This window comes from Lichenostomus cassidix, chromosome 5 (genome assembly GCF_008360975.1).
Source record: "Lichenostomus cassidix isolate B80296 chromosome 5, HeHo_3.0, whole genome shotgun sequence".
Lineage (NCBI taxonomy): Eukaryota > Metazoa > Chordata > Aves > Passeriformes > Meliphagidae > Lichenostomus > Lichenostomus cassidix.
In genome coordinates this window covers 48,572,403-48,596,897 of record NC_139486.1, presented here as the reverse complement: position 1 = coordinate 48,596,897, position 24,495 = coordinate 48,572,403, and the positions used below count along the sequence as shown (strand labels likewise).

General features: G+C 39.8%; 1 protein-coding gene and 1 long non-coding RNA gene across 6 annotated transcripts in view; one reads left to right on the top strand and one right to left on the bottom strand.

The window, feature by feature from the left end:
• KCNC1 (potassium voltage-gated channel subfamily C member 1) overlaps positions 1–24,495 on the top strand; it is a 125,395-nt gene that overhangs the window by 10,775 nt on the left and 90,125 nt on the right. The window lies entirely within an intron of this gene.
• Positions 1,145–5,647, bottom strand: LOC146436584 (uncharacterized). The gene is made up of 5 exons (XR_014852710.1): positions 5,321–5,647; positions 4,113–4,147; positions 3,425–3,511; positions 1,837–1,919; positions 1,145–1,231 (listed from the first exon to the last, which is right to left on the bottom strand). It is a non-coding gene; the product is annotated as an uncharacterized LOC146436584 (long non-coding RNA).

Below are 24,495 nucleotides of genomic sequence, written 5' to 3'. Positions count from 1 at the left end.
TTTTCATTTTCTGGGAATTTTACTGTGTGTGAAATCATATAAGATGCTTAATCTTGGTTTGTCATTTTCAAAATAGAAAAGCAAAATTACTTGCTTTGCATTTTTTCTTCTCTCCCTTACTATATGTTTATTACAGTAACTAGCACAATAGAGTTATAATTTCTGTGACACCTCTGAATGCTTGTACTATAAAAACAGCAAGCTGACAGCATCTAAGGGAAGACTTTACACTATACTCAGATGTAGTGTTTTCCAAACCAACCTGGACTGCAGCAGAAGATCACCCGAGGCTGTGATCCTTTCAAAGGTGCAGTATGTGCATGAGCTGTGGTGACCAGTGCACAGACAGCAGGGCTTCTCCATCACCACCTTCTCCATCACTGCTGCATCCAGGAAATCTAGCAGTCACTTCCTACATCTTCACTACTGAGGGAAGACTCATTAAAAGGTGTCACCATGTGAGTTCAAGCTTAGAATTCCCAAAACACCAACCCTGCAGTTATAATTTTTAAAAATGCATATTAAAATTTCCCAGTGCCTACAGTATTGTTTCTGCTGTGCCCAGAAATGCCTTGTTACTGTTGACAACTACCTTATATCAAAGCCTTGTTGATGCCCATATTTTTCCTTCACTAAAAGGAAATGTCCTTTAAATGTACTTGCCAAATACGTACTTAATATAAGCTGTTTTCAAAAACATACTCAAATTAAAACAGGAGATATTTGTAGTGTGACACAGTTCCCTTGATGCAATGATCTAGTGGCTACAGTCTTTTCCTTAGATTGTGAAATTTCAAATTTAATACTTTCCTCCAACTGCATGATTTCAAATTTTCATCCATCTTTGCCCAGGAGGCCTCCCCACTTCACAAAGCTGTATAATCTGGGCACTTAGTGAAGTTGATCCAATTTGCACAGCATGAGGAATTCACAAACCAATCTATTGGGGAGATGGCAAAGAAGCATTTCCCAATAATGTGGATATAAGAGGCTGTTCTTCTGTGGTAATTCTGGGCTACTGAATTCAGCAAGATCAATAGCAGAAAACACATATATATAGTGGCATTACCAGAGATGGTCTAATGCTGGCACGTGACAGCACTGGTCATTTTATTTTCCGTCACCCATTTGTTGGAAGCCAGTTCCCGTTAGGAAATAACCATATGTTGTCCTCATGCATTGGACTCCAGGGTGAGCCATGTGCAACGATTTAGGGATCTGTGTGCAGCCCCTATGGAGAAGGAATGGGCAAAATGCACAGAAAAGTAGGAGATGATATGCAGAGTAGATGATATGCAGAATTAGAGAAGACTTTTTCACCCCAGAGTCTGAGCAGTTCTGCCATGCTGCAAAGCAAGCTCCAAAGTCAGTGTGAGGACACATCACATAATTTGTTTTGAAAAGACCTACGTTTCCCAGGGCTATCAATCTGTCACCTTTCAGTCGTGTCATGGAAATATAAGCATTCTTAAAATCTCTGAAGGCTGCTTTTTCATCAATATTTTAACATAAACATTCTTTTAATTTAAATGGAGATTGATCACTTACATTTTATTACTTTTTAATAAAAACATATTATCACCATTAAAGGAAAGTGATCTCAATTAAACTATTGCCAGCATAAATTTAACTTGGAAAAGCATTAGAACAAGTCTTTGCTAGATCAGAACCTTTTACAGCACGTATGCTCTAGTTTTAACAACCAACACAGAAGTGATCAATGGACATTCTAGCTATTACATTCACTGCCTTCATGATACACTTAAAACTAGTTCAAAATCTTACTGGAAACTGTGAAAGGTACATTATTAAATATCCCTCTCTGCTGTGACTTACCTTATATAGGAAGACTTGCCAGGGGCGCTAATGAAGCGGAGACAGTATTGCAGTTTTACCATCTGTTATCAAATCTACTCCTGCTATAACAGAAATACAATTGTGTTGGGATTTAGAAGTGACAAACATTGAAAAAAAAATATTTTCTTTCATTGTTAAAATAGCTCTGCTGTGTAGTCCGAAGAAAAAAATGTTTGGACAATAAATAAAACATTTCAAGACGGCTTTAATTAAAAAACAAGATACAGCAAAGGAATAGTGATAGAGTTGAACATAACCACAACACAACAGAGAGGTATAAATAAGAAGTCACATTATTCCACAGCCTTCGGGTTTAGAATTTAGTTCAGGATAACATGCCATATTTTTATATCCTACAGAAGAAAAAAAAAAGTCACCCCAAAAAAAAAATTTGAAATGTGAATGTCATTGAAAAATTTTAAAAGGCTACATCTACACTAGCTAATATGTGATGATTGTAGAGTGCTTAAGAACTGAATCCTCCTGACCCTCTTTCCGTCCTAAGAAAGGACCTTCAGGGTAAAAAATCCAAAGAACACTACAGTTTAGCTTCACTTATGTGCACTGGACTAAAAATGAACACTTAATATTTATGTGAATCATTGTCAGTGTCAAGTGAGATGAAGCTTATAAAAATAGATCCAAATCAGGGAATGAGTTTTAAGACTCAGTGGGTAAATGCCTCTTTACGTACGGTATTATTTATAGATATTTTTTAATCTGTTCTGTCATCTTGTCTCTTAAATTATTAGAAAGTAAGAAAGAAGGAACTACGGCAAATGCAGATGAAAGAGAAATATTACTGGGAACTGTGGCAGGAATATGAGCAAAAACCAGGAAGTTTAAAGCTGCGCTCCTAAATCCCTTACTTTCTGCATGAAAACAATTCCAGCCTATTTTGCAATTAAACATGTACTTTTTTAAACTGTGCTGTTGAAATAGGAGGAATGGTGTTTTCAAGACTCTCTGTTTGACATCCAAAAGACTTGCTACCACGTCTGAAAACAAGCTAATCACAAGCTGGTTTCAGGCATTGGGCTGAGGCTTGTCTCCGTGGTCTCGCGAAGCCTTTGACATCCTGCATTAAATCAAAGTCCCCTTGAGATATAAATGTTGATAAAACAAAAATTTCGGAGTTGGATCCCAGTTTTTGTAGCTCTCTTAGAAGTCAATGACAACTGCAGAGGGTCTCTAAGTTGATCCCCAAAGGTTCTAAGCATTAAAAACTTGAAATCTCATTGTGGTAGCTTTGTGCATCTATTTATCATCTGATAAGGAGACTGCCAGTACTGATATCACCCTGCATCAACAAGGTTCTGTGCGTCTCAGCCATTTATGAAAATAATTTTAAAAGCTTCTGCAAAAGGACAAACTGTAACCAAAATATGATAAGAATTTGAAGTAAGTATTCAATATTGAAGGGCAAAATACTCAAGACAATTAGGATGAAGGTCACCTTGTAAGAAAATTCAAAGGAAGGGGACATATCCACAAGGCTCCTGCTGCATTCTTGCAAACAGGGGAATGTTATGCTTCATATGTAGGAATCTGGGGAGGTTATACTTACTTTCATTCTGCAGCCAGGTGGAGAACTCTCCTTTGAAGCAATTGAACACATTTCTTCCTTTATTCAGAGACTTACATTACACAGCCTCTATAAGATAGGAAATAAAACTGGGTAAAGCAGGCAGCTACTCTCTTCCCTGGGTCTACACACAGAGTGCTGAACAGGGGCACTGTGTATCCACAGGCTTTTGCTTTGACCATTTGGGTATCATTTTTATAAGCACCAATGTGAAGCGGTTTTTGCTCTCTCTTCATCCAGGTAGGATTTCAACATAGCTATATGTTTGCTGAGAACAACACACAGAGCTGCACTTTGATTTGAAGGCATTTCTTGCAATTATAAGCTTTTCCTGCTCCTGACTTCAGCAGCAAGATCTAATTCAGACCAGTGAGAAATTACATCTAATATTTTTGTTCTAATTTTCCTGAATCTATTTTAGACGTGAGATGTACGTGTGTATGTTTACAGGCACAAGTATTGCAGTAAATTTAAGCAGAGGTCCTAGATGTGAATGTTAGGAATAATTGCCTTTATTTTTATTGCCACGAGGATATCTGAGGATATTGTTCATCCCAGTAGTCAACCAGGTTTTATTTAGCAATGTCAGTCTCACAGATGCAATTTCCACTTACGATAACTGTGGGCACATCATTAATTTTAGTAACAGGAAAACTTATAGTAGAAATACTTTTCTGTGACGTCCCTTGCTCCTCAGTTTGACAACTGCAGAAAACAAAAAATAAAAGAGAGACTTGTGCTATGAGTTTGTATGACCATCCAGATACAGCAGTAGCTTAGTCTAAAGTGCTGTAATGTACACAGAGGCAAAAGGCTCAGAAGTACATCCAGAAATTGTGTGAAAATTATATTCACAAGTCTTGCACTGTGTTTATCAAGAGACCAGAAACTGTATTTTGACAGAAATATCAATAAGGAGCTGGATACAAATGAAAAAAAATATATTCCATTTAGTACCTACACTGCATAGGGTACTAGCTGTAATCAAGAAAAATTTCAGGATGGCATGAAGCTCTCAAACTGCATAATTCCCAATTACAGTCAGTGTAGTCCTGCTATTAAAATGCCCACAAGCCACAAAAATGCTTTTAAGCCAACTCAGTAGCCCAAATTACAAATTCTAGTTAACAAAATCCACCACAGGCTCACAGCTCAGGGTAGAACACATTCTTTTTTTTAAATACATCTGCCTTGATCAAAATGCTTAATGGTCACTCATGGATTTCAATCTCCCATTATGCTGAAGAAGTGATTTTATTATTTTTCTTTTAACACACAGGAAGACATGAGCCAAAAGTAAAGTCACCATGCTGGTCACCAGCCTCTCTAATATTTATTGCACAAGGCTATTTGTTTTTCAAATTCAGCTACTCATGAGAGTTGCAAGGAAGGGAAAAGATTCATGACCTGATCTTTTTGGAGCTTTGCATTTTTGGAAGTTTTGCAGATGACATTTAGGAAGCCTCACAATACACAGACTTTTTGGATAAAAAACAAGATTGTATGTATTCCACAATTTCACATATAGAGCTGGACAAGTAAATGTAGATACATTTTGCCAACAATATATATTTTCCTACCATTTCTCCCTCTCCTCTCAAATAACATTTACTCAAAGTTTTCCCCTTTTCTCCATAAGAGAAACCTCAAATTTCCCCCCCCCTTTCCCCAATATTAGTTTCTTTTTCTACCCTCACACTGACTTAATAAAAAAATGAAAATTAAAATGATAGTCAGAAAAAAGAACAAAGCAGCAAAGTTTAAGCGGGAATGACCAGGAGAGAAATAGGAAATAACTTTCTGCACGGAGTTTGCTAAAATCTTTAGGTAAGAAAAAAGCCTTGCTTGTTTGAGGTCTGAAGGACAAATATTACAAACCTTGTTGAATGTTTTCAAGGAAAAGAGGATCTCCTTTTTTTTCCAAATTGTTTTTATAATTTCCATTGAGTTATTTACAAATACACATCCATCTTCTTGCAGCCCTTTAGCTTGTTTGAGGTGGGTGTTTTTTGTTTGGTTAGTTTTAAATTAGTTGGGAATATAAACAGCTTTCCATGTAGGTCAGAAAAAATATCCTCAAATGATTCTCAACCTAGCACTGTAATTTTTAACCTTTTCTGGACACAAAACCATTCTCCCTTTTAGAAGCATCAACATCTGTTGTCCTTCTGATAGTTCCTGTTTCACCCAGAGGCCGTGGCACCAATTCTGGGTTTTAAACAGTGTTTTAATTCTTGCTGAATAGCTGTTCTCTGGCTCACAGAGCATGGGATGCTATGCAGTGGAGGAACTGCAGTCTCCATCAGACGTGAGGACATTCTTCTGAAGAACCACTGCAGAAAACAGTGGTTGCAATGTAAGCAGTGAGAAGGGAAATGCCTGGAGTAGGATGTATCTCCTAAAAATAGGAGTTGGAAGGGGTGTTCAGAACCAGAAAAACAAATCACTATAGGGAAAGCGAAGTCTCACCCCTCAATGTTCACTCACCCCTCAGAGTTAGGAACCTGGAAAGGGAGCACAGGATGACAAATCAGCAGCTTGACAGTAGAGAAAAGACTGTCAAGAGTTTAAGATCTCAGATTGTGGCCACTTAGAGCAAATCCTTTTTCTGCAAGGTGAGACCAACTTAGTCAGAATAATTCAAATGAGTTAACAATATGCAATACCTTCTGCATGTGCTGCAAGCAAGAAAGCAGCCTTCACAAGAGCCCAGGAGGAAGGGAGATTGCAGTAAGAGATTTTTTGGTCAAAAGAGCAGATTTTGCTGTTGCAAGTTTGCCAAAAAATAATAATAAAAAAAGGTTAGGCTCCACGTGAAAAGCTTCATGTATTATCCCCAGTGCTAATTCTGGAGAAACCTTTGCTGTAAGGACACGTGAGGATTTTGGACAGCGCATTCTGATGCACTCATTTTCTTCTGTGAAGGTAGGACACCTTGATGGCTGGCACAAGAGCTGGGCAGGACAAAAAAAGAGAGAAGGAGGCCAAATCTCATCTCCTTAAGAGCTCGAGAGTGGATATTTCAACATTCCAACCTAGCCAAACCAAGTTCTCCACTCAGGAGTCCTGCACAAGAATGATGTCCTTCACCACACGCACAGACTCTTGTCAGCTGTGATCCAAAACCAAATGGGATTTCAGGAGAAAACAACTGGCTTAAATATATAGGGCACTCTTGGAAGTGAGAGCATGCCACAGGCACCTGCTCTGCCAGGCTAAAAGATGCTGTGCTGGCTTCAGCAGTGATCCTCATATAGGAATTAGTCTGAGGATGATTCTCATTCACTCCTTTGCCCTTGTTTGATCACATTAATTAAAAAAAAAAGGTCTAGAATAAATGAGCAATCTTTAATTGAGAATATTTGCTGTCTAATGAAAAGCTGTGACTTTTTAATGTATTCTGTTCACTGAGGACTCCAATATGAAAATGTGTGTAAGATTCAGTGGCAGATACAGTGATGGAGCTGAAGCAACAAGGAGATAAGGTAGCAAACAGAAGTGTTACAATCTTATGTGGGAAGCCCTGAAATGCACCAGCTCTTAATCTGACTTCAAATGAGACCTCTGGCAAGCCACAACTTGGTAATGATTTACATCTATAATCAGGATAATAGAACGTTATTTGTCTACCTCGTCTGGGTATTGTGGAGACTAACAGTTGCACAGTAATTTAGAGATAAATTGGAGACACTAGATGAATTTCCACTATCGTGTTTTCTCTAAGCAGGTGAAGTGAGGACACCTTGACACAGAGGGAACCAAAGTCTTCTCAAAATAAATCAGAGAGATCAGAAGGCAATTTTATCTTTGCTTCATTCTGATTACTCAGCATTCCTCAATAAGATTGACAGGAAATGAGAAAACAAAGCTTTTGTGGCGCAGGGAGGCAAAATCTAGTAACATTTAACACTGCATCTACAAAACAACAGTTAAGAATACACAAAATTGTTTCTGCTCTTTCAGATGAAAAATTAATGCAAGATGCACCCAGAAGATTGTGCCTAACAGACTATTGACAGATCTAAAAAATAACTTGCAATTACATAATGACAAAATTTAAATGTATATCTCCTCAAATAAGACATTTTAATACAAGAACATATAAAGTTAAACACTAACATGCTTAACCAGACCCTACCTTTTTACTGGTCCTGGTTTGTGGCAACCCCATAAAGCTAGAAAATAGTTTAAGTGAATTAACCCCTTGTTTCCATAAGCTGTGTATTATGACTAGAGGTTTTGAATGGAAGGAGCAAGTCATACCTCAGCCCCGAAGTGCAAAAGAACGAACCTTTGATTTTTATCTTGGCTGTTGTCAAAATACACATCGCCTTCCCAGAGCAGGCAGACTAAGTATGAGCTGAGAGCTGTGTCTAGCAAAGTGGGTCTTTTCCAAGAGACCAACACCCTATGGAATAAAATGCCAGAGCAGATGCTGTATGTGCTGAAGCCTGACACATGCTGTGGCTCCCTGAGCAATCACAGGAGGGCACGAAGCAGAGAGGGAGCAATCACCTTTTTCTCAGCTGGGCTGGCTCTGTCTCCAGGATCATCGCTGTATTACAAGACCTCTGACATAGAGGCATCAGGCAGATATTGAAGATGAGCTAATCACTTCCCAGGGAAACATTCAGCCAGAAGTGGCAGAGGTACTGTTACACATCAGCGGGGAGGCAGAGAAGTCAGGAGACTGACATGGCAGAATGACACTTGAACCTCTTCTGGCAGTATGGTGGGACAAGGAGTAGCCCAGTTATTCCCCTGGAGATTCAGGGAGCAAGCCAGATGATAGAACAGTTGCACATCTGCTTTGCAGATGCCAATGTCTCTGAAAATGCCATTTGATTGGGATGCAGACCAGAGAGTGTATTGCAGATACACAAGCAACACAAGGCTTTCTGCTGTAATAGTCTGGTAATTCTTGCTGTAGGTGAGCAGAAAATGGCTGGGTGCCTTGGGCATTTCTCAGGGGCCATTGTGTTCCTCAAAAATTTATAATGCTTTTGAAGGATTAATTCTACCTCATATTTACCATGGAATTATTCCTTAGGGCACACAGGGATGGCCTGAAATCGCTCATATCACTACCTAATTCAAGGGATCAAAAGTGTCAAATTTGACCTCCCTGTTCATTTTTTTTTTTCTTGAGTAATTCCTGAAGGGACCAGGAATTACTCCTCTTCCAAATGGAATACCAAAAGAAAGCTGCTGGAATTTGAACCAAAAAACAAACAAAAAAAAACCCAACCAAAAGCAAAAATCCAAACCAACAAAACCATCCCTTTCTTCCTCAGTGTTCACTGATTATAATTAATGTGAAGTTAATCAAAACTCAAAGCAGAATCAAAAAAGAGGTCAAAAAGCAATTATATTAGAAATATGTTCCCCAGTCAATTGCTTGGTTTTTAGGCTTTAGCTGTGTGGCAATTTCAGTACTTATGCAACCACCACAGAATTTTCTAGGTCTGAGTTTTACTGGAGAAATAGAAACTTCTCACCAACCAACCCCTTCAGATCCAAGCCCAAGAACCTTTTTGTCATGGGGGTGGGGTTGGGGATGGAGGAATGAGCTTCCTTCACACCCTCAGCCCCCTCAGATGCCACCACTGCATCACGAAGAAGCTATCATGCACCTTCCTGCTTACTGCAGACCGAGTCAAGGACACTTGGAATCGTCCGGGAGACACTGCCTCATAGCACACAGCCCCTGCAGGAAGAAATCCCCTGGGGAAATCAGTTGATGGCAGATTTCATATCATGCCAGGTTAACAGCATATGTATTCCTGTCCTTTTAGCACAGGTTGGAAGGAACAGTATTTGCTAAGGCTACATAGCCAAAAAGCGTACTTTAAAAATACACACTGTAGTCAGATGTCTGCTTGTAACATTTATGACTTGGCAGATTGACTCGCACCTCAGGCACACATTGGATGGTTAATTCTGAGCCCTAATGCAGCAGAGCAGTCTTCTACCTGGCTGGTGTCTATCCTTTTCAAAAGGCAAAGGAGTGCATAAATTAGGTTTAAAAAGAGGGAGGCATTTTCTACCCACAGAGTGGAGTCACTGTAGGTGGATTATTATCCAGGAATACCGAAGAGGCAAGAAGTCTGTGGTTTAACCCATTCTTTGTACTCTCCTTGCCTGCTACTGTTGTTGCTGCTGACAGTCTGAAATTATCCATATGATACAATTTTTCAGGAGGTTCTGCAGCGCAGCAGCTGCATTTCAGACAGTCAGCAGGAGTTAAAGCCCTAAAGAAAGGGTTTTATTCTGAAATAATACCAGCTAAGCCCTCCAAGTTACCTCTCCTGATGCTGGCAACTACGAGGTTGCTCCACTTTACTCCCTCCCTCACCAGGCCCTGCACTACAAATGTCATGTCTTAACAGAACAGAATGAACTCTAAACCACCTGACAGATGACCAACAGGATTTTGAAAACTATTTCTTCTGCACTATCTTTACTACTGGGAAAACAAAAAGCAATAGTTTTCACAGAGCAAACTGAGACATTTCTATATCAGGATACAGGCACGACCTTTATCTAGCACAAACAAGGCATAGAGATATTCAGCTGAATACAGCCACCAGCACTTACTCCAGTTGAGAACCTGGTCTTCAACACTGAGCTTAAAGAAAGCATTGTGAATTGTGATGAAGAAAAATAATCAGCACCACGGCTGAGCATCCCTAAATTTCAGTGATTTGCCTATAAATTGCTGACAGTGAGCATCTTCAGAAATAGGACCTATGGGGATGGCCAAAAAAGAGGAGGATTTTTAAATGTGTAAGATAAGTTTTAGATTATCTTAGGTATCCCCATTCTACTTCAACATTTAATACTAGTATTATATAAAATACTGTAATAGTATTTTCCCTGTCCATAACGACTTCCAAAAATTCGAAATAATTAACAAAAGTTACTTAATCCTTTCAGTATCCCCAGTGAGACATGCAAGTATTCTTTCAATTCTCTCATGAGATGTGTGATCTGCAGTACACAAAGATCCAACTCATTTCTTAAGTTAATCAAAAGAAATAATTAACAAAAATGAGAAGGAAGTCCTACCTCCTCCTGCTTAAAAATTCTTTTTCACCAGACTCACCATTGTCAATAGGTTTAAATGAGTCAAAAGCAATAATACTAAGTCCAGGAGTGTCTCTGCTGTATTTAGTTCCAGTGCATGCTGCTCTAAATCCTGTAATTCTCCCTGAGAAGGGTAGCAAAGGCTCAGTATTTTCTGGGCAGATGGGCAACTGTTACATCATCTTGGTCTTTTTCCATGCATACCCATCTTTGTCCTCTAGCAAACATGGAAATATCTTGGAGTCACTGAGTGCCAGCACTAAGGTGCAGGCAGGGACATGGACTTGCCCCCATCCCCTCCTGACCACACACAAGGAGAAGGTCAAGAGCTGCTGGCCAGTGCAACCTCCAAGAGAAAGACATCAGGCAAGGTGAGCCAGACCCACCTCTTGAGAGGAGATTGGGGAGATATTTGCAGTGAAAAGAAAAGCTGTGCAATGTCAGTCAACAGAGCTGTTCGTGCCTGAGGGCACAAATGAGAGAGGAATCCCGCAAGAGGGAAGGGGAGTGTAGAAACACTTCTCAACAGCAAAATAACTTCTGCCCTTCCCACCTTCCTCCTCACCATCCTCTGCAGATGCTTCCCTTAGTGGCTTGACCATACTGGCTTGCAAGGTGCTCCATTTAAAACTATTGCCAGTCGACTGAAATTCTTATTTGTGTTCTGCACCACAGGGGAACTGGGCAGAGTTTCCATCATAGTCAGATCTCACACACTGTAACAAAGAATACTAAAATATACCAGAACTCCTTCACCTTCTTTCAGCAGCCTGTGCCTGGGATTGCCCAATAGTCCTGTTTTAAATCTCAAACATGCAGGATCCCTTCACGCTCCCACGCTTGCTCATAGCAATTCTTCAGTTAATTAGCTGACCTCAGCCATCATACTGAGAGCTTTAAAGTTCAGGCTCCTTGCTAAACAGAAATCTGGGCAAGGAGCCTGAATTTTCTGACTACCTTAAACTCCTGAAGCAGGACTCTTAAGTAAAGCACTGCTCACCTCTTCTCTTGGAGTTCTTGAGTAGTTTTGTATTGTTTTAATAGTAGACCACAGTACTTGCTGGTATAGTTGAGCTGGAATTCTTAGCTATAATTGTGACGGGGTGAAATTTTTATTTTTTAACAATATTCACTTTCCACCCACCAAAAAAAAAAAGTGGATATCAAGAAAAAAGTATTTTATTTTCCCAATCTTTTGTAACACAAATTTCAGGGAATTATTTTAAGATAGCACATGAATTAGGGGCACCATCATCATAAAACTAAATTCTGTTTCAAGACTGACAAATGGTGCAGCTTAGGAATAGATATAGAGATTTCCAAAAATAACATTTCTACCATGAAAAATTCACACAAAATTCCCACCAAAATCCCCAAAATTATTTTGAAAGCATACTACTGCTTTTATTATTTTATTGTCCTGAGTGTTATTTATTATTTTCTTGGAGGAACACTCAGAGGGCCCCATTACAGAACAAAGCCATGCTACGATAGCTCATTTAAGTAGGGAGACTGAGATAGTTTTCAATGATAATTAGTATGAGCAAAATAACCTTAATTTATATAGATACATACATCCACATATATATTTAAACTCTGAGAACTATTTCCTTTTTTTCTACAAATGTGGAGCTGGAGACTAGGAAAAAGAAAATCTTTCTACAGAAAATAGAGGACATCCTCTCCCAGTATTAATCTCTAAGACCCTAAGTCATTACATTTTTAAATTTAGAAATTCACTGTGATTGTTTAATGAATTATCATACGTATTTTGATCCCTCAAAATACGAACCGACAGCAATCTACTTATTTCTACTAGTGTGACTTATGAATAACCAAATACTCCCTACATATCTGTGAATATTTCTAGAGCATCCATAAAATAGTTTCTAACATACTCCAGAGACATCTGCAACAAGGCCTTTGGCCTCCTATATCAGAGTCCAGCAATCAACCCAGTTGGCCCTTTGCATATTCCCAAGGTTGTGCCCCTCCATGAGACAAGGATACCACCAGTGGAAACAGGAATTTAAATGCTGTCTCTCAATATCTTTAGCTTTTTCTCAGCAGAGTATTTTCCTATCATAAGAAGACAGAAACTAAGGCATTATGTTAACACCCATGCATCCAATTTTAAATCCCATGCTACTCCAACACATTAAAATCAGTTTTCCCAGGGAGAAGGATGGTTTCCCCAAGGATGGCTGTCATCTTGTGTCTCACCAGTTTTCAGATCTCATAGCTGACCTTTTTTTTTTTACCAATACTGCAATTATTACTTTTTAAAATCATCTTTGGTCAAAGTCCAGCCCAAGGAAAAGCAGATTGGGAAGCTGCTGATTTAAGAAGATGAACCAGACAGGGCTAGAGCTTGCTAGGGCATCTGATGAATTGAGGCATGTGCTGCAATGTACCAGACTATTTGTACAGAATTTGATGCCACATTGCTCATGTAGTGCTCACAGATATTGGGACTTTCTCAGGAGACTGACTTTACACAACCCTCATTTGCACATCCTCTGTTAAGTGAAGCAAGTGAGGAAGCACAGCACAGTAAGGTTTTATCTGACTGGAGCAGGACACATTGGCAACAGCAATACTGGGAGATCCTGTGCAGCAGCCTGGATGTTATCCATCTAATATCAGTATCTAATCTCACTAGACACTTATAATCTGACACTCAGTGGTGTGCTCCATCTTAGCTGATAGGGAAATCATTTAATACAAGTGGGTAGCAAAGAAGGTGACAAGCTGATTGATGGCAATATCTTCATTTAAAGCTATATAACACCATCAGACAGAGGTCTAGAGCAGCTTAGGAGTTCTGCCTAAATTTGTTGGTATCCATGCAAGTTTATCATGCCAGAGTGTGGCTTATAAAATCTACTGAATCATTATCCTAAAAAGAACATGAGCTGCCTCAAGCCCATTAAAGCAAAGAATCTCAGCATCTCACAGGATACTCAGCAGTGAGATTACAGTGAGGTTCATCATTTCTCCCTCCTGCCGTCAGAATCTTTTCCACTGCCTTACAGTACCCAGAAGGAATGCTGGCTCCTTGAAGCTACCTTTGCTTCAACTGTGACCTCAAATGCCCCAGCAGCAGAGCTGGTGCTGTTTGACAAGCACCAACACTGCCTGTGCTTGGGGTCACAGCTCTGTCCTGCCCATCCTGCAGTGGGAATCTGACCCTTGGAGGCAAATGTGGTGTCCACCATTTGCTACAAATGGATGAGGGGTCCAGTGAGCACCAGAAGCAGAGATGAAAATATAGCGATACTCCTGCGCATAGGGAGTGGTTTGTGCATATTAAGATGCATAATTAAAGCGTGGGAAAGCCTTTGCCTCTCTATTTCTTCACAGAACTCCTGTTTGGAGAGCCCAGCGGGCAGACTGGATCCCACAGGGAATCCCTAAAAAGTCCACTCTTGATGAGTCTGCAGTCAAAGCCTAAAGGCAGGCTCATGTAAAGGAAAAAGGGGCTGTACTGAGTTTAGGGAGAAGAAATGCTGTTCTTTCCTCTTCTTGAGGGCCTTAAGCACATCAGGTTAATAATCCATGCCTACTTTTCTCCATCCGTTAAGCACAGCTGCTTCCAGGGAAAGCAATGCCAGAAGAGTCCCTGTCCACCCTTGCATTGCCATGGAGACACAACCTGACTACAACTTCTGCAGCCACAAATTCCCTTAAATCCAATGGGTTTTTAAGTCTGTAGCCAACCTATAGTTCTGCCTTAAGGAAAAAGATATGAGAAAATTAGGGTTTTGTCACCTCCATCAGCACTCTCATGGAAACTGAGTCCAGTCTCAAACACACTTTTCAGACCTGGACAAGAGCATCTGAATGCATTTTAATCTATTTTCTGCGGAAAACATCGAAACACCTTCCCCTTAATTCATTAAATAATGTTAGAGGTAGTAGCTAATTCTTTCCAAATTCTTTTATGCTCCATTAGGTTGACATTGTGGGGCTGTTTCTTAATCCAACAGCAGCACAAATACAAGATTTCAGTGAAACCTGCATTGCCCAAGGTGTTCCAACGTCCCTAACCAACAGCATTTCCCTACAAAAGGCTGAATTTACATGGTTTGCAATGAAACTGTGACATACCAGCATTTTACACCCTTTGAACAGCAGGGATAAGATGAAGAGAATTTTATTGCTAGTGATTGCCTTTCTTAATGAAGGAGCTTTGTCTATCCTGGTGCCTTGTGTTGTTGCAGTTTCTGTGGTAACAACTGATTACACAGAGAAAGAAATGGTGGCACAGAAGTCAGTGTAAATTGCTGGCATGTAAACAACAGCTACCTTAGAGTCTGGTTTACATATATACCTTTCCTGACTGTGTTTATGATCCATTTCTGCAAGGTAATTGTTAATGTCTACAGGATTTATTATTTTAATTTGGAAGCCATTGAGCAAATGTCCTATGTGACATACTTTACATGCCATACTTTACCAATACTTAAAAGCAACTTCTAATTTAGGATAAAACCCATCTGATTTTTTTCCACATAGAAAAATTAATTCTTTAGAAAATCAGAACTCTCTCAATGAAAACCACAAACCAGAAAACAAAAATACAGAGTATAAAACATATGCACATATATACTAGCAAATAGAAGATGACATGTGAAAGATAAGAGCAGGCAAAGCTTTTTTACCTGTTTTTATGGAAGAAGTTGTGTATTAATCTCAGGGAGTAAAGCATTTCAAGTGACTGCCATGAAACAACAAAGAAGTCCAGGCTTAATAGTTTTCACTTTAAAAACCAGTTCATATTCAGAGTTAAGATTTCAGTAACCATACGTAAAACCTTTAAAATAACTCAGGAAATGCCTTCAGAAATCAAGACTGCAGTGATTGGTGCCATTTCTTTCACTACCCACATCTACTCACACCCTACTTCTCTAGAAACACATTCTCAAAATGGAAGCAGCTTCTCAAGCACCAAGTTGTGTTTCTGGTTTACTGAATTCCTACAGAGTACTGAAGTTTCATTGAGTAAAAACTAAGGCATCCAGACAAATTTGTTTAGTCATGAAAGGAACAGAAGAATGGAAGACAAACAAGTTGCAAGAATGGAAACTCCTGAACTAGTTTTCTACCGACTTCTCACAATCCACATATGCTTTATGAAATGTGTTTGTGTTGACTAAGATACAGGACTAGCTCCTTAAAAAACAAAAAAGGGCACAGTCATTCACTTCTCTCAGTCCAGCTCTGAAGAATGCTCCTTAACACAGAGGTTTCGGGCTACTCTAACCACAGCATTCCCAACTTAATTACTCTCTTACCTGAAGGATGAAAGAGATACCAAATATTCCACAGAAATAAGTTGACATATACCAATGACATGGTATATGTCAACATCTACCCAAATCCCACTGCAGTCAATAACAGATTTATACTGGTAGACGCAAGATGGAGTTTTTTCTGGAAGTTGCTTGATGTACTGGTTACATGGCTGAAAATAAACAGCCCCAGAACCATATATATTTTGGGCTTGAAAACCCCAGTTTTTCTACTGTTAGGTCTGGCTGTGACAAAGCTGGCTTCACTTGGCTGTGGCACCCAGGAGCCAGGGTAATGGAGGTTTCCAGCTCATCCTGGAGCACTCAGACTCAGCAGAGCTACAGCTGCATTTCCAGCTGTTACAGCACATTCTTTAATATTACATCACTTCAGTTTCCGAGTGGAGATGGACCTTGAGTTGCTTTTCACAGGGGAGTTCTCCGGGGCAGTGCTGCTCTTTGGCTTTTAGCATTTCCTTTCACAACAGGCAAGAGCTATTCCCGTCACCTCCTGGCTGTTTGTCATTGCTCTCCAACATCACATCAGGCTGTCACACCAGGACAGCTACAGAGCTGCAAGCACTTTGAGTCAGCACGGCTTCCCAGCGAGGGGGATGGCCCTGCAAAGGCAGGAGCAGCCTCCCCTCCCAGGGCAACAGCTGCTCCGACAGGGACAACCTCAGGTCACCCGGAGCTGCTCTCACACCACAGGCTCCAAAGGCTGCTCAGCACAATTGCAAAGGCAAGAAGAAAAAAAGCAAAATCCCCAAGGCCACACTAAAGATGTCCCCCCATGGGACATGTTTTAGTCAATCAAAATTACATATCTGCCACATGTCAACAGCTTTCATTTCTCCTTGCTGTAGCCTCTCCTTCATCTTGTAGGAGCTCAGATGGTCAAATCTGGACCCAATCCACTTTCAGTTTGGGCCTGTTCCTACTCAGGATTTTTGGAAAACCCCGTGTTTGAAGGCAATTAGGATCCAATCCATGTCCTTGAAAAAGGACGGTCAGCAGATCCAGAGTTCTGAATCTGAGTGAAGAATTCCATGCTCAATTCAGGCACCCATTTCCATGAAATGTTATTTTCTGTTATTAGATGCTGAAAGGCAATGTTTAAGGCAGCTGATGGATACTGAAGGAGAGTTTTAAACCGTCCTAAAAGTATTCTGTGCTTAAGTTTCCCAAATTTAAGTAATAATTATTTCAAGAGGAACTGGTATCTAAGTTAACAAATTCCATTACAGATTGTCCTTTTGAGAAAGGATTAATCTTTTAGTTAATTTTTCTAGTTAATTTTTTTAATTGCACAACAACTTGAGTTGATATTTTCTAAACAAAGATAGTAATATCTGTTATTTTACAAATGGCCCTCTCTGATTCTACTGAAATCAACTGCATTTTTAAAAAAGAAATTATTGTAATTTCCAGGTTAACTACAAATTTGCTAATTATTTAGCCAGCATTTCAATATATCAAGAGAAATACCACTTCCTGTTTTTATCCAGTTATAAGGAAAATACATTTCATTGCTTGAGTACCTAAACCATCACCTACACTTTGCTTTAGGAGAGAAATATTTTTAAATTATAATTGACTAATATTTAACCTAGAATTAAAACAGTGGTAATATCTATTCTGTTTCTCAGACTTGTATAATAAGACCATTAGCCCAATGCAAGCAAAAGGGAGAATCAAGGTTTGTGCAAAACCATCAGACATTTCAAGATGCTAATTAATATTTCAAGATGCTATGGGTTTAAAAATTTCCCCATATTTAATTACACCGCCCTAGGAGATCAGCAAGCATTTCATTATTAACTGCAATGGGAAGAGAACCTCACCTGTGTTCTGTCCTCCACACTTAACCAAACAATTCATCTGGTATTGACAGATGTCTGAGACAGCAGGACTTTTATGCTGCATTGATGCTAAATACAGCAATTGGCAGCATTGTCTCTGGCCAAGTGAATTTAGGCCATCAGAGACAGTGTTTCTGCAACTCCTCCTGACAGGAAGAATTAATTGTTTTATCATTTTTCCCAGGATTTAAAAACCTGTATTAATAATTTGCATGCCTGTAAACCAAAAGATAAATTGGTGCCAGTGTTTACTTATGGTCTTGCCAGAATCCCATAGCAGTCTAACTTTCCCTTAAAATTTAGATGTTCTTCAGTTTTTTGTGATTTATGAAGATGACATGTCATCTTCATAACATCCCCAAAGCCTTTCTGCTGGTCTCCTCTCCTTCGTAAGATCGGAGTTGTGTAAGGAAGGTCCTCCGACTGGAGCTGGTGAGGAACAGGCTGCTGCCTCAGCTGCCATAATCTGTTCAGTTAACCATCCCTTCCTCAGGTACTCAGTAAGTGACCACCAGAAAAGGATGCTGCCTTCAGGCTGCCTCTGACCACCTGCCCTAAGGAAGCAGTGCCAAGGCACACAGGGACACCCCATGCTCCTGTGGGCAAGTCAATAACAACCACTCAGGTGTACTAGAGACCTGGGATCTGCCTATTCTCCTGTGTGGATGGACACACAGTCCTATCCTGTGCTTCTGGCTTGGGCAACTATTTCTTTCTGAGAACAAAGACATTCAGTGGAACAGCACATTAATGGCCCAGGTTTTGTGTTTCTGTTTATCTGGGAGGATTCTGGCTAGAAACAAGCTTTGGATGCCAAGAGATCTATATAAAGAACATGGCCTTAGTGATTAAGTCCTAGGATGTGGCATGCAAAACACAAACAAACAAACAAGAGCAAGAAACAAAGATGTAGATTTATGAGCCAAACCAAGAATCCAAGAGTACTTGTGGAGATTCCCATAGCAAAGGAAGAGGAATGAGTGAGAACACAAAGTACTACAAAAACTGTCAGTTATTTGAGGCAGAACTGGTAAAAATGAATTGGAAAGTTTCCAAAGAATGCCTTTTTGCTTTATTATTTATAATGGCAACTGCTTTGTATAAACTACATTACACAATTGTTTTTGCCTTCACCCTGATTTATCTTACTTTCCTTGACAGATTCTGCCAGAACTGTTTAAATAATAATTTGATGTGCTACATGCAGATTTTCCTGTCTCCCCTCCGCCCTCACACGCACACAACCCAGCAGTCTCACTGCAAATCATGCAGGGATCCACCATGCAGTTTCTCTACATAAAAGATGTTGCTTTGCTTTCAAACAGAACAGGTTTGACTTTTTTGAATGTCATCAAGAGGCACAGGAAATTAAGGGGGAAAAAGAAATACATTACCACTATGATGCTTAAAGATTCCTTAGGGATACCCTGCATTCCCCATTCGCATTTTCTGCTTCATCTGCATGCAGAGCTCTCACAGACACCAGAAAAAAAGCCAGACAGAGGGAATAGAACTGAGAAGTGGAAAACTGGTTAACAAAGAGGTTTTTGCCATTTGAGTACATTGCCCAATTAAGAAAATGGAAAAAAAATTTGCACACACTCAATGTTTTCTAAAATGCTTTGCAGTGTTTAAAAAATATTTTAAACCAGGGATATTGGAAAGGAATACAACGATATAAAAATTCAATTGAAATATTTGTTCAAATTCAATCTGAAATCAAAAACCAGAAAAGTAAGTACACAGAGGAAGATACAAGTGACAGGAAGTGCAGGAGCTGATAGCAATGAATGGTGTGGAACAGCTGAGACTTAAGTCCATTTTAGGGCAGCCAGAACAGGCGTGGAAATAAACTTTGCTGGAGAGGTTGGAGTAAGACATGAGACAACCTGCCACATATAAGAAAAGAACATAACTGAATCTGTTTGTAATTTTGCTGCAGTTGACAGTAAAAGGAAACCACAAGTTTGTTCTTTTAAACAGGGTGGGCACAGAAGGACCTGTCCAAATGTTACATGCAATTTTTTCAGTTGTGTGTTCAAGTTCCACATGTGTGCTTCCCCCAGTTAACTGAATTAAATTGGTTGGTCAGGGTCTTGATTTGCCCATAGAAAAACACCCAGACGAGGCATTTGATTTTTGCATGATTTTTTGGGGCTGGGTTTGTTGTTTTTTTTCAACTACACTGAATTAAGATTTTCTAGGACGGATGGAAATAAAAGAGATGCCGGATCTCAATGTGGCACTAACTCAAGAAGGACAACAATGGTGCTTTCATACACACCTAAGTTAACTAAAGTCGTTCAAGTTTATGGGTAGGAGTTAGCTACATGACTGTTAACTTGTGTGGTGCTTTGCCACAAAAATCTTCCCTGTGTCCCCTCTGTGAAGCCATGACTTGCAGATGCCTACAAAGTCCCTTCAACTAAGAGCTTTAAGTATACTTGAGACTGCAGCACACTTGAAAGGTCATTATTTATCACCATTCATCAAATAGGAAGCAATTAACTTTTAATGGAAAAATCGAGTCAATACATCAAGAGGGGTTTTGACATGCCACAGCTTTATGAACTGCTGGGAGAAAATGAAGCAGCCTGTAGGGAAGCAGGAAACCTTTTATTTAGTACTGAGGAGAGTCCTAACAAGTCTCTCTTGTGTTGTGGTATGTAAGGTAAAACACAGCCAGATAGTACAGCAACATTTAAAATCATATAGCTCAAATATTTCCCTCTCTTTCATGGCCTAGTTTCCTTTTTTCCAAATATTTGCAGTGAGAGCTCATTTTCCTTCCTGCTTACCCTCTTGCTGAACAAAAATAATGCTAGCAAAAGCACATTGCACACAATCGAAATGGAAAAACAGCTAACAAATATAAAATAGTTGGAATGAACCAGGGTGGTTTAATCTCAGTCTGATTTAACAAGGTTGTTCTGTTTCACAATTATTCTTCGTCCTTTGGAAAAAAACAAAAGCCAGAGCAAGACAGTGCAACCACTCTGCTTCCAAGAAGCAATTTATTTACACAAATCTCCTTTGAATAACATAAGAGGAAGAGACTTGTAGTCTTTCCCCTCTTAGGATATTCCTTGCTAGACAAAGTGCTTTCAGAGGGATCCTAACCTGGAACACAGCCACAAAGTCCTCCTGCCTCGGGCCTGGCCCTCAGGCCTCTAAGTCATTAACGCCTCCAGAGGCAAAAACTCTCCAGGAAGATCATGTTTGTACCAGCTTCTCTTCAGACAGCCCCTACAGCTCACTGTGGGGATGGGGAGAGGAGGAGAGAGGAAAACCCTTCTGCGTGTTGGTCTATCACAGCTGCTGATGCAGATGTGGAGAGACCCTGGCAGCTCAGGGGCTGACTGGTGTGGATGGAGGTGCTGAGCACTCAGCACGTGCTGAACAAAGGGGATGGACCCTGAAAGGTTCCACAAATGCTGTATCAGAGAGAACTGGAGACACTCCAGACTCTGCTGATACTCCCCCAAGACACAAAGTGAAAAGCACATTCCTGCAAATTGGAAATCACACTCCTGATTCCTCCTGGCTGGGGAAGGAGGCAAATACCACACAGAGAGTGAGGAAGTTTTTCCTCTCCTAAAACATCTCTAAAATACCAGAAACTAAAGTATAACAGAAATCCACCAGGTCCCCTCTTACTGATCAGTGAGGGGCTGTGGATCCTGGGTCTGGCAGCCATCCAGAAGGGAAGATGTATATAAACACAAAGTATGAGTCTACCAGCCACCTGGGACCATAGGACAGCAAGGTTCAAAAGTCAGAACCATGGCCCATCAGTGGACAACCACACTCCAGAAGCAGGCACAAGGTTGCCTCTGTAAGGGGGCACAGCTATTATTAGCTGTAACAGAAGAAAATCTTCCCTTCTGCATCTCCCAAATCCAGCTTTCCTACCATCTTTGACACTTTTACCTGTCTGTCTCTCCAGAACAATACTGTCAGGACAAGATGGAAATAACATGATGCTGTATTTTCTAGCCACAAGGACAAAAAGGATGCAGAACTCAGATTAATTCTCACCAGATCATCTAACAAAACATAGCAGCAACAAAACATTTCTTAGTCCCTCTGCATATGTTGCAGAGAACATTTAAATTGGGGGCTGTGCTAATTTTGCTCAGGGTTGACCATTTTGCCACAGAGATCATGGAACAATTTTTTTCCAGAACTTGCTTTGCAAAGGGACAAAATCCTGAAAATACTTTAGGGATAACTTTTTGGCACAAATGGAGAAGAAATTAATTAGGAGTGAGATCTCTCTTCCTTTGAATCTAACAGGAAGTAAAAAAAAACACCTTTGCAGTATTGCATGGATCCCCTGAGTTCTTATAGCAGCTGCAAAGACAGGTAGGCAGATGAGTGTGGAGGAGTGAGTACTAATGGTGATGGCTGGGCCAGCTGGGTATGAACCACAACTGAAAATGCAATTCGCAGTGTTTCAAGCAAACACTATGGTCTCAGCCCTTCTGTAGTGAGTGGAATTAGGAGATAATGGATCTGAGTGTGTTCTCACACCACTATTACCATGGTCACTGCATTAATTTTAGGTTATTGCCTTACTGATTTACAGTGAGTCCCAAGAGATCAAAACCAAACCACTGATCTCCCTTATCCCTCCCTTCTTATATCTTACTGCCAGAGAATCCATAAGAGCTAGTCAGATTTAGCCCTTCCATAATTCTACTAAGTTCTATCTGAAAGCTCTAGTGTAACGTGAAATTTGGTCTTGTTTACTGTATTTAAAATTCTAAAGAGATTATTCTAAGCTTAGTATAAATCACCGTGGAAAAAAGTCTGCCGCAAGAGTAGGGATTTGGAGGCCACTTAATGACTTATCTGTACTCTCTGTTTCTAATGAAATAACGGAAGCGCTCTGACCCTGCAAAATGTCTTCAGTACCAAAGAATCATTATTAAAGATACATAACTGTGATGTTACAAAACCCCAACCCCAACCCTGTGTCCCTTATCTTGCATTTCTAAAACTAACTTCAGTTCAATGTAGGCCATAAACTTCACAAAGTATTGAAAGTCCACCAATGTCCATAGGAAGATTAGTGCTAATTGGTAGTGATCTTCGAAAAGAAATCAGTTCAGTAATGTTAAAAGAAAACTGTATAGTGGCGACTTACCACTTAAGTCCTGGGAAATATCTTTGCTAAGCAGTTGCACTAATTAGAGAGAGTGGAACAAAAAAATATGACCCCAATCTAGCTAAGGGCTCAAATAACTTAAACCCATTTAAACTGGGCATCAAAGTTATTCACTTTTCAGAATTAAACACGTAGTTCTTGCTTAGCTGGACTAAGGCCCAGAAATAGAAGACAACATATCTCTCCTTTTCATCTTGAAAACTCCTTTAATTATGTGCTGGTGATCCAAGTAAGGCTTAATCCTCAGTTCTTTGGAAACAGCCTTCTTTTTTTCTTAGTTTTCCCACTTTAGCCCCATAGTACAAGACATCATGCCTGGTACTTCCTTTAGTTCACTGTATCCCTTTCTTATTTGGTAATTAAAGGAGGATTTTTCCCACTATGCTCATTTTATTGACTATTTTTCCCCTTTCAGAAGGCCTGCAGTGAAAGGCAGCTTTTACTGCAGTAAAGGACAGTACTCAATGATTTGAAGCTGGGTCAATATTTCAATTCACGTCTTCTTGGGGCTAATTTCTAAATTAATGTAAGGAATTTGTAAGGATTGCATGATGGTGTGGCTCCTCTATAGAAACGTGAAAATTCAGGGCTAGGGATAGGCCTGAAACTCTGGTTGTACCCTGGTAATATTTCATACAAAATGCACCCTTTGTTCTCATCTCTAGCACTGAAATATAGCCAACGTCATTTTTCTGCTTATTCTTAAGCACAGGAATATTGGTGCTCTTACGAGAAGATTTCAATATATTTCAACACTGTAAAAATCACTGAAAAGCAATAACATTGTTACACATTTATTGCTTCTAACCAACTCTATAAAATGTAAGCTTTGCTTCCCTCCAAGGGTTTTGGGAGAAAGCCGATCCTCACTCCACAAAGTGTTATTTGCAAAATGCTCCTACCTTGCCAAACCATTAGATGTAAACCTTTTAAAATAGTGTACAGGATATCATAAACCTTAGATAGACTTTGAATGACTCCACATCTCCATTCTTTCCCTTTGGAGTCATACAATTGCTATTTAAACATGATCCATGTTTTAATACACTATCATTACTTCGTATCTTTAGTCAATTACTTCCCAAGCACAACCAAAGTAATCCTTTTCGCTTAACATTAAGGACTTGGAGACAAGGCTGTTACAAAGGAAGAGGATCTGCCTTGAGAATAGCCCAAGATGGTCTAGATAGCCTCAGAGGAAGGATGAGGTGAGCAGTGGGGTCTGCAAGTCAATTAAACCACTTGAAATCCACAGCATTACATTAATTCTAATGTTAAATTGCTGTGCATTAACTGCATTGGGCCACACAATCATTTAGTCCTTATGAGGTATTTTTACCTCATAACTTTAATGACAAAAAGCAAGAAAAGGAGAACGTCAAGTCCAAATCATTTAACTTTTAAAGCTTGACATTTAGCAATATAATTTTGCTTCCATGTTCCACATTTAAAGCTGCAAGGAAGCACACCTACTTTTATCAAGGAAGCCAAGGGATTTATGCTTATTTATGCAAAGCCCTAACACACAAAACACAGCTGGCAGGACTCTAATTTCTATCAAATTCAAATCACAGAGTCCTTCCAGCCTGATTTAGCATCAGTTCCAAGACCTACTTTGAACCCAATCAGGACTACAAAATC